Raw genomic sequence first — 10617 nt, forward strand, 5'->3', positions numbered from 1 at the left:
ACCCGGCTACCCTGAACTCTGCATTAGCGTAAACAATACTTTCTGCAGACAACACAGTGAGTGGGCCTGTCCATGATTTTCTTTGATGATCATTCTGTGGAGTGTCCGGGAGTAAGACATCATTAAAAGATTCCCTGTAAGAAGAACTCACAAGCACAGTTGATATTCCAGGAAGTGAATAAGATACATTCAGTTAATGTCCCATAGTTCCTTAATCTGGTATTTTCTTCATGGGGATCCTTAGGGAATACAGCGCATTCAGAAAGTATTCAGACCCCTCGATTTTTTCCACTTTCTGTTACGTTACAGCCTTATTCTAAAAGTAATTGAATTCGTTTTCCCCTCATCAATCTACACACAATACCCCATAATGACAAAGTGAAAACAGGTTTTTAGAATTTTTGCAAATGTATTACAAATAAAAAACAGAAATACCTTATTTACATAAATATTTAGACCCTATGCCATGAGACTCCAAATTTAGCTCAGGTGCATCCTGTTTCCATTGATCATCATTGAGATGTTTCTACAACTCAACTTAACCTGTGGTAAATTCTATTGATTGGACATTTTTTGGAAAGACACACACCTGTCTATATAAGGTCCCACAGTTGACAGTGCAGGATTGTGTCGAGGCACAGACCTGGGGAAGGGCACCAAAAAATGTCTGCTGCATTGAAGGTCCCCAAGAACACAGTGGTCCCAAACAATACAATGGACTCGTCATTGACCTGGCCACCCGGCCAAACTGAGCAATCGGGGGAAAAGGGCCTTGGTCAGGGAGGTGACCAAGAACCCGATGGTCACTCTGGCGGAGCTCCTGAGTTAATCTGTGGAGATGGGAGAACCTTCCAGAAGGACAACCATCTCTGCAGAACTCCACCAATCAGGCCTTTATGGTAGAGTTGCCAGACGGAAGCCACTCCTCAATAAAATGCACATGACAGCCGCTTGGAGTTTGCCAAAAGGCACCTAACGGACACTCAGACCATGAGAAACAAGATTTTCTGGTCTGATGAAACCAAGATTAAACTCTTTGGCCTGAATGCCAAGCATCACGTCTGGAGGAAACCTGGCACCATCCCTATGGTGAAGCATGGTGGTGGCAGCATCAAGCTGTGGGGATGTTTTTCAGCGACAGGGACTGGGAGACTAGTCAGGATCGAGGGAAAGATCAACAGAGCAAAGTACAGAGAGATCCTTGATGAAAACTTCAGGACTTTAGACTGGGGCAAAGCTGGCTCGGACATTCAGATACTTGTCCCGAAGCCATTCCTGCATTGTCTTGGCTGTGTCCTTAAAGTTGTTGTCCTGTTGGAAGGTTGTCCAACAGGACAACAACCTTAAGGACACAGCCAAGACAATGCAGGAATGGCTTCGGGACAAGTATCTGAATGTCCATGAGTGGCCCAGCCGGAGCTAGTACTTGAACCTGATCGAAAATCTCTGAAGAGACCTGTTAATAGCTGTGCAGCAACGCTCCTCATCCAACCTGACAGAACTTGAGAAGATCTGCAGAGAAGAATGGGAGAAACTCCCCAAATACAGGAGTGCCCATACCCAAGAAGACTCTAGGCTGTAATCGCTGCCAAAGGTGCTTCAACAAAGTACTGAGTAAAGGGTCTAAATACTTATGTAAATTTCACATTTCAGTTATTTTTATTTATAAATGTGCAAAGAAATGTGAAACCTGTTTTTTGTCATTATGAGGTATTGTGTGTAGATTGATGAAAAAAAACATGTATTCAATTTAAGAATAAGGCTGTAACGTTGCAAAAGTCAAGGGGTCTGAATACTTTCGGGAATACACTGTATCTAACATGAAACACTGACACAAGCATCGCATACATTTGTTTTCATACGGAGACTGTCGTACAGTCACTAGACTATAGGACAGAGGAAAGGCCCATTTGGATCAGAGCATTTAGAAAACATCTGTGAGGATAGTACCCCCCTCTAGGGGTGCCACCCGGCTTCCCACCTGGGCGAGCCTGACGGGCCAGCTGAGGCGTGGGAGTCCGGTTGAGCCGGCTAAAGTATGACGTGGGATGGGAGCCTGCCGAGACATCCGAGGCAAGAAAACCTCTTGTACCAGCTAAGGCATTGAAGCCCGACGAGCCAGCTGAGGCATGGAAGCCCGACGAGCCAGCTAAGGCATGGAAGCCCGACGAGCCAGCTAAGGCATTGAAGCCCGACGAGCCAGCTAAGGCATGGAAGTCCGACGAGCCAGCTAAGGCATGGAAGCCCGACGACCCAGCTAAGGCATGGAAGCCCGACGAGCCAGCTGAGGCATGGAAGCCTGACGAGCCAGCTGAGGCATGGAAGCCCGACGAGCCAGCTGAGGCATGGAAGCCCGACGAGCCAGCTGAGGCATGGAAGCCCGACGAGCCAGCTGAGGCATGGAAGCCTGACGAGCCAGCTGAGGCATGGAAGCCCGACGAGCCAGCTGAGGCATGGAAGCCCGACGAGCCAGCTAATGCATGGAAGCCTGACGAGCCAGCTGAGGCACCTCCGGTTCCTTCGACAGCGGCACCCGACGTCACCAACAAAAACAAAAAAAAACTCCCTGATGCTTCCAATTGTAGTGTCAGCATTCTGTGAGGACAGACGCTGGGAGACGAGAAGCAAGTACAGGGAGTGAACATTTAATGAATAACGGACATGAAACAAAACACGGACAGCGTCTGGACAAGGGAAACATGACAACAGTAATGCTGACACAGGGATGAAACTGGAGCAGGCGTGACAACATCCTCGTATAGCTATTTTACATTTCTTTGAATAAAACTCCAGCGGAATCTTGGTGGGGAATAATGTTATAAATATCCTGTCTGCCCATCTGGTGTAAAGGTGTGATACAGACAGGCTCAACCTCTCTGGTCTACACTGAGTGTCCAAAACATTAGGATCACCTTCCTAATATTGAGATGCACCCCTTTTTGCCCTCAGAACAGCCTCAATTCTTCAGGGCCTGGACTCCACAAGGTGTCGAAAGAATTCCACAGGGATGCTGGCCCATGTTGACTCCAATGCTTCCCACAGTTGGATCAAGTAGGCCAGATGTCCTTTGGGTAGTGGACCATTCTTGATTCACACGGGAAACTGTTGAGTGTGAAAATCCCAGTAGCTTTGCAATACAATTCCCCTGTTCAAGGGCACTTAAATATTTTGTCTTGCCCATTCACCCTCTGAATGTCACACATACACAATCCATGTCTCAGTCTTAAAAATCCTTCTTTAACCTGTCTCATCCACTTCATCTACACTGAATTAAGTGGATTTAATAAGTGACATCAATAAGGGATCATAGCTTTCACCTGGATTCACCTGTCATGGAAAACATGCAACAACTCCCCCATAAGCAACGTGCAACACCTCCCCTATAGGCAGAAATGCTTACGGGGAGATGTTGCTGTATAGATTCAGAGCCATATCCTTGTAATGCTTAGAGAAGATCTTATCTCAAGTGTTATTGAAGTGTTGTGGTTGCAGGTTCACTTGACACATCTAAAGCCTTTTATTTTGGGGTGTTGCCATAGGCCACCAAGTGCCAACAGTCAGGAATTATATAATACAGTGGGGCAAAAAAGTATTTAGTCAGTCACCAATTGTGCAAGTTCTCCCACTAAAAAATATGAGAGAGGCCTGTAATTTTCATCATAGGTACACTTCAACTATGACAGACAAAATGAGGGAAAAAAATCCAGAAAATCACATTGTAGGCTTTTTTATGAATTTATTTGTAAATTATGGTGGAAAATAAGTATTTGGTCACCTACAAACAAGCAAGATTTCTGGCTCTCACAGACCCGTAACTTCTTCTTTAAGAGGCTCCTCTGTCCTCCACTCGTTACCTGTATTAATGGCACCTATTTGAACTTGTTATCAGTATAAAAGATACCTGTCCACAACCTCAAACTGTCACACTCCAAACTCCACTATGGCCAAGACCAAAGAGCTGTCAAAGGACACCAGAAACAAAATTGTAGACCTGCACCAGGCTGGGAATGAGTTCTGTAATACTCACATACATCATTCAAACAGTTTTAGAAACTTCAGAGTGTTTTCTATCCAAATCTATTAATTATACTATATGCATATCTTCGCTTCTGGGCCTGAGTAGCAGGCAGTTTACTCTGGGCACCTTATCCATCCAAGCTACTCAATTCTGCCCCCCAGCCGTAAGAAGTTTTAATCAACCTACCAGGGAGTTTATAAACACTACAGGAACAACATCATCCACATGTATCGATCACATCTTTACTAATACAGTAGAACTTTGTACTAAAGCTGTATCCGTACCCATTGGATGCAGTGATCACAATATAGTTGCTATATCCAGGAAAGCCAAAGTTCCAACAACTGGGCCTAAAATTGTGTATAAGAGATCACACAAAAGATTTTGCTTTGAGCAATATGAGATGGAAGGAAGTTCCATGCAATTAGGTCTCTATACAAAACTATACGCTTTCTTGAATTTGTTCTGGATTTGGGGACTGTGAAAAGACCCCTGGTGGCATGTCTGGTGGGATATGTGTGTGTGTCAGAGCTGTGTGTAAGTTGACAATGCAAACAATCTGGGATTTTCAACAAATTAATGTTTCTTATAAAAATAAGAAATTATGCAGTCAGTCTCTCATCAACTCTTAGCCAAGATTGACCGGCATGCATAGTATGCATGACATTCTCCTCCCTCATGTGGTACCGCTCCTGAAGACTCATCCTGACATGACCCTCCAGCATGACAATGCCACCAGCCATACTGCTCGTTCTGTGTGTGATTGCCTGCAAGACAGGAATGTCAGTGTTCTGCCATGGCCAGCAAAGAGTCCGGATCTCAATCCCATTGAGCACGCCTGGGACCTTTTAGATCGGAGGGTGAGGGCTAGGGCCATTCCCCCCAGAAATGTCCGGGGACTTGCAGGTGCCTTGGTGGAAGACTGGGGTAACATCTCACAGTAAGAACTGGCAAATCTGGTGCAGTCCATGAGGAGGAGATGCACTGCAGTACTTAATGCAGCTGGTGGCCACACCAGATACTGACTGTTACTTTTGATTTTGACCCCCCCCCCCCCTTTGTTCAGGGACACATAATTAAATTTCTGTTAGTCACATGTCTGTGGAACTTGTTCAGTTTATGTCTCAGTTGTTGAATCTTGTCATGTTCATACAAATATTTACGCATGTTATGTTTGCTGAAAATAAACGCAGTTGACAGTGAGGACGTTTCTTTTTTTGCTGAGTTTAGTTCTGTCCTCAAGCTGTTCTTGCCTGTTGATGTTCTGTATTATTTTATTCTGTATTATATTTAATGTTTTGTGTGGACCCCTGCAAGAGTAGCTGCTGCTTTTGCAACAGCTAATGGGGGTCCTAATAAAATACCCCAAAATACCAAAAGCAGGTGTTTTGTAATATACATTATATATAAACTTGGCAGGGAATAACATTCTGAAAATCCTGTCTGCCCATCTGGTGTGAAGGTGTGATACAGACAGGCTCAACCTATCTGGTCTGTATACATCAGTGGAGGCTGCTGAGGGGAGGATGGCTCATAATAATGGCTGGAATGGAGTATAATGTCTGGAATGGAGTATAATGTCTGGAATGGAGTGTAATGGCTGGAATGGAGTATAATGTCTGGAATGGAGTATAATGTCTGGAATGGAGTATAATGTCTGGAATGGAGTATAATGTCTGGAATGGAGTATAATGGCTGGAATGGAGTGTAATGGCTGGAATGGAGTGTAATGGCTGGAATGGAGTATCATGTCTGGAATGGAGTGTAATGGCTGGAATGGAGTGTAATGGCTGGAATGGAGTGTAATGGCTGGAATGGAGTATAATGTCTGGAATGGAGTATAATGTCTGGAATGGAGTATAATGTCTGGAATGGAGTATAATGTCTGGAATGGAGTGTAATGGCTGGAATGGAGTATAATGTCTGGAATGGAGTATAATGGCTGGAATGGAGTATAATGTCTGGAATGGAGTATAATGTCTGGAATGGAGTATAATGTCTGGAATGGAGTATAATGTCTGGAATGGAGTGTAATGGCTGGAATGGAGTGTAATGGCTGGAATGGAGTGTAATGGCTGGAATGGAGGGAATGGAATGGTATCAAATACATGATGTGTTTGATGCCATTCCATTCAATCCATACCAGCCATTATTATGAGCCGTCCTCCCCTTAGCAGCCGCCACTGGTATACATGCTCCACATCTTAATCTCCGTGTGTGAGACAGAATCAACCTCTCATAGGAGACCTATTTTTACAGACTCTGCTCTAGCACATTTTATATGGGTAATGAATGTTCGGAAGGGCAGCTGATTAGCAGAATCAGGTTTGTTAGCGCAGGAGCAAAATCTCACCTACCCAGCAGATTTACAGGAGGGTTGTCCACACCTGCACCCCAAAAGGCAGTACACTCTTTAGAGTTTTTAAATAGTCTAGAAATGCAGTAAATAAAAAAGTTTAAACTAATTTACCTCATTTATACACAATTTAAAAACTCTAAAATGCTATTTGGAAAACAGCAACAACAAGCTAAATTGAATCCAGTCATTATCACCTTAGCTGCTGTAGTTTCATTCACCTCAAACACGTCATACAGCAATTAGGCTAGCTGCTACGCCCTAGCTCAGCACCGGCATGAGAAACTCTAGTGTAGTTTCATGTCAAGTCAAACAGCAGTTACCTAGCGTTCTAGACATCCACAGCCATCTTCAACCTCTGCACTGTTTTGAGAGAAAAGTCACACTGCTCACCTGCTATTCTGAGGCATCCGCATGGTGCTAAAACATGCTCCCTACCCTACTACTGGTAAACACAGAGCTTGTCCGCCCGCTCTGAGAGGTCTGCATGATCCTAAAGCCAATACCCTCTAATAGCCCTCTAATACTGCTAAACTGCATTTGCCTTTTAATTGGAATTTGAGTGATTTTAGTAACCTTTTTTAAATTGTTGGTGTTGAGCTAGTGACTGCCATACTCTGCCATACCAATTAACACCCCTGGTTGAGCCCTCATGATCTAAAAGAAGAAGATAGTTCAATAGACAATATATAGATAGATAAATAATAATACATATGTATTATTTATTTAATAATAAATAGATAAGAGAAGATAGTATAATATAACAGAATATAACTCTACTTGTCTTAGTCTAGATGATACTGTAAGTGTGGTCCTGACCTCTTCAAGACACCCCGGGACACGTGTGGTCCTGATCCCTTCAAGACACCCCGGGACACGTGTGGTCCTGATCCCTTCAAGACACCCCGGGACACGTGGGGTCCTGACCTCTTCAAGACACCCCGGGACACGTGTGGTCCTGACCTCTTCGAGACACCCCGGGACATGTGTGATCCTGACCCTTTCGAGACACTCTGGGACACGTGTTGCCTGCACCCCTTTCGAGACACCCCGGGACACGTGTGGCCCAGACCCCTTTCGAGACACCCCGGGACACGTGTGGCCCAGACCCCTTTCGAGACACCCCGGGACACGTGTGGCCCAGACCCCTTTCGAGACACCACGGGACACATATGGCCCAGACCCCTTTCGAGACACCCCGGGACACGTGTGGCCCAGACCCCTTTCGAGACACCCCGGGACACGTGTGGCCCAGACCCCTTTCGAGACACCACGGGACACATATGGCCCAGACCCCTTTCGAGACACCCCGGGACACGTTTGGCCCTGACCTCTTCGAGACACCCCGGGACACGTGTGGCCCAGACCCCTTTCGAGACACCCCGGGACACGTGTGGCCCTGACCTCTTCGAGACACCCCGGGACACGTGTTGCCTGCACCCCTTTCGAGACACCCTGGGACACGTGTGGCCCAGACCCCTTTCGAGACACCCTGGGACACGTGTGGCCCAGACCCCTTTCGAGACACCCCGGGACACGTGTGGCCCTGACCTCTTCGAGACACCCCGGGACATGTGTGGCCCAGACCCCTTTCGAGACGCCCCGGGACACGTGTGGTCCTGACCTCTTCGAGACCCCCCGGGACACGTGTGGCCCTGACCTCTTCAAGACACCCCGGGACACGTGTGGCCAGAAGCCACTATATGTACCAAATTCCATTGTCTTCAGTATTTGCTCTGGAACCAGAGTGCTTTTGTTTCCTTTCCTCCTTTCTTCTTCTTTGAAGAAGGTCGAACATTCGACAGGTTGGCCTCTCAGGGTGATGTTTAAACTTGACCAGGGTCATACTCATTGGGATTGTGTTATTCTGTGGGTGTATGAAATATAATATTCATTATCACATAGATAGGCTGCATACTACAATCAGTATTTAATTATGAAGAGAATCAGCAGCTTCCTGAACCAACAGAACTCTGTGCCTTTATTATGTGTGACATAAAGAAGGCCATCTAGGCGTCGTCATGGAAGCACGCATGGAGGCACGCATTTACATTTTTTGTTACATTGAAGATTTGCTTTCATGGTGTGTTTTGCTTTTATCTTTGTGCCTCAGTGAACTCAATGCTTGGATGGAAAATACATGAGAGAGAGAGCGAGAGAGAAGTAGAGAGAGAGAGAGAAAGAGAGTGAGGTAGAGTGAGAGAGAGGTAGAGAGAGAGAGAGAAAGAGAGTGAGGCAGAATGAGAGAGAGGTAGAGAGAGAGAGAGAGAGAGAGAGATGAGATGAAAAAGAGGAAGTGACCGTGTGTGGCTGCATCGCCTGCTAAAGGGTTTTGAGGCAGTGCGTTTCTCTGTAGGTGTGAGTAGCTACTGAAACAAAGAAGTGAAAGTTGTCCTCATTAAGAGAAAATAGTACTTTATTGTATGCCAATGTAATATATTATACTTTTATAACTAGGATGAAGTATAGACTATTTGTAAATTCTACTCAAAATCCTCGTCATTGAAATGTGTGTCCAGAATTATAGCAGGCAGTCTACATGGGCACATACTGGTTTCCATGTTGATTTACTGTATGTAACATGAGATGAACAACGGCACAAAATGGCTTCCTTGCTTAACCCAGATGACTGCTACACTCGTGGAAATAAAGGTGCTATGTAGAACCTAAAAGGGCTCTTCGGCTGTCCCCATAAGATAACCCTTCGAATAACTATTTTTGGTTCCTGGTGGATCCCTTTCTGGGTTCTCCTATAGGGTGTCATACAGGGAGGGAAAAAAGTATTTGATCCCCTGCTGATTTTGTACGTTTGCCCACTGACAAAGAAATGATCAGTCTATAATTTTAATGGTAGGTTTATTTGAACATTGAGAGACAGAATAACAACAAAAAAATTCAGAAAAACGCATGTCAAAAATTTTATACATTGATTTTCATTTTAATGAGGGAAATAAGTATTTGACCCCTCTGCAAAACATGACTTATCGCTATCGTCGTGGAAATGACCAGACCAAGGTGTAGCATGGTGAGCGTACATTTCTTTTATTGATAAATGTCGCCAATAAAACAAAGAACAAGGAAAGGACCGTGAAGCTTACTTAGGCTATAATGCCACTAACAAAGACAACTACCCACAAATACAAAAGGGAAAAAGGCTGCCTAAGTATGATTCCCAATCAGAGACAATGATAGACAGCTGTCCCTGATTGAGAACCATACCCAGCCAAAACATAGAAACAAAGAACATAGAATTTCCCACCCGAGTCACACCCTGACCAACAAAACATAGAGAATAAAAATACTTCTACGGTCAGGGGGTGACAACTTAGTACTTGGTGGCAAAACCCTTGTTGGCAATCACAGAGGTCAGACGTTTCTTGTAGTTGGCCACCAGGTTTGCACACATCTCAGGAGGGATTTTGTCCCACTCCTCTTTGCAGATCTTCTCCAAGTCATTAAGGTTTCGAGGCTGACGTTTGGAAACTCAAACCTTCCGCTCCCTCCACAGATTTTATATGGGATTAAGGTCTGGAGACTGGCTAGGCCACTCCAGGACCTTAATGTGCTTCTTCTTGAGTCACTCCTTTGTTGCCTTGGCCGTGTGTTTTGGGTCATTGTCATACTGGAATACCCATCCACGACCCATTTTCAATGCCCTGGCTGAGGGAGAGAGGTTCTCACCCAAGATTTGACGCTACATGGCCCCGTTCATCGTCCCTTTGATGTGGTGAAGTTTTCCTGTCCCCTTGGCAGAAAAAAAAGCCAAAGCATAAAGTTTCCACCTCCATGTTTGACGGTGGGGATGGTGTCCTTGGGGTCATAGGCAGCATTCCTCCTCCTCCAAACATGGCGTGTTGAGTTGATGCCAAAGAGCTCCATTTTGGTCTCATCTGACCACAACACTTTCACCCAGTTGTCCTCTGAATCATTCAGATGTTCATTGGCAAACTTCAGACAGGCATGTATATGTGCTTTCTTGAGCAGGGGGACCTTGCGGGCGCTGCAAGATTTCAGTCCTTCACTGCGTAGTGTGTTACCAATTGTTTTCTTGGTGACTATGGTCCCAGCTGCCTTGAGATCATTGACAAGATCCCCCCCGTGTAGTTCTGGGATGATTCCTCACCGTTCTCATGATCATTGCAACTCCACGAGGTGAGATCTTGCATGGAGCCCCAGGCCGAGGGAGATTGACAGTTATTTTGTGTTTCTTCCATTTGCGAATAATCACACCAACTGTTGTCAC

This window comes from Oncorhynchus mykiss, chromosome 4 (genome assembly GCF_057628025.1).
Source record: "Oncorhynchus mykiss isolate SJ-2025 chromosome 4, ASM5762802v1, whole genome shotgun sequence".
Classification (NCBI taxonomy): Eukaryota; Metazoa; Chordata; class Actinopteri; order Salmoniformes; family Salmonidae; genus Oncorhynchus; species Oncorhynchus mykiss.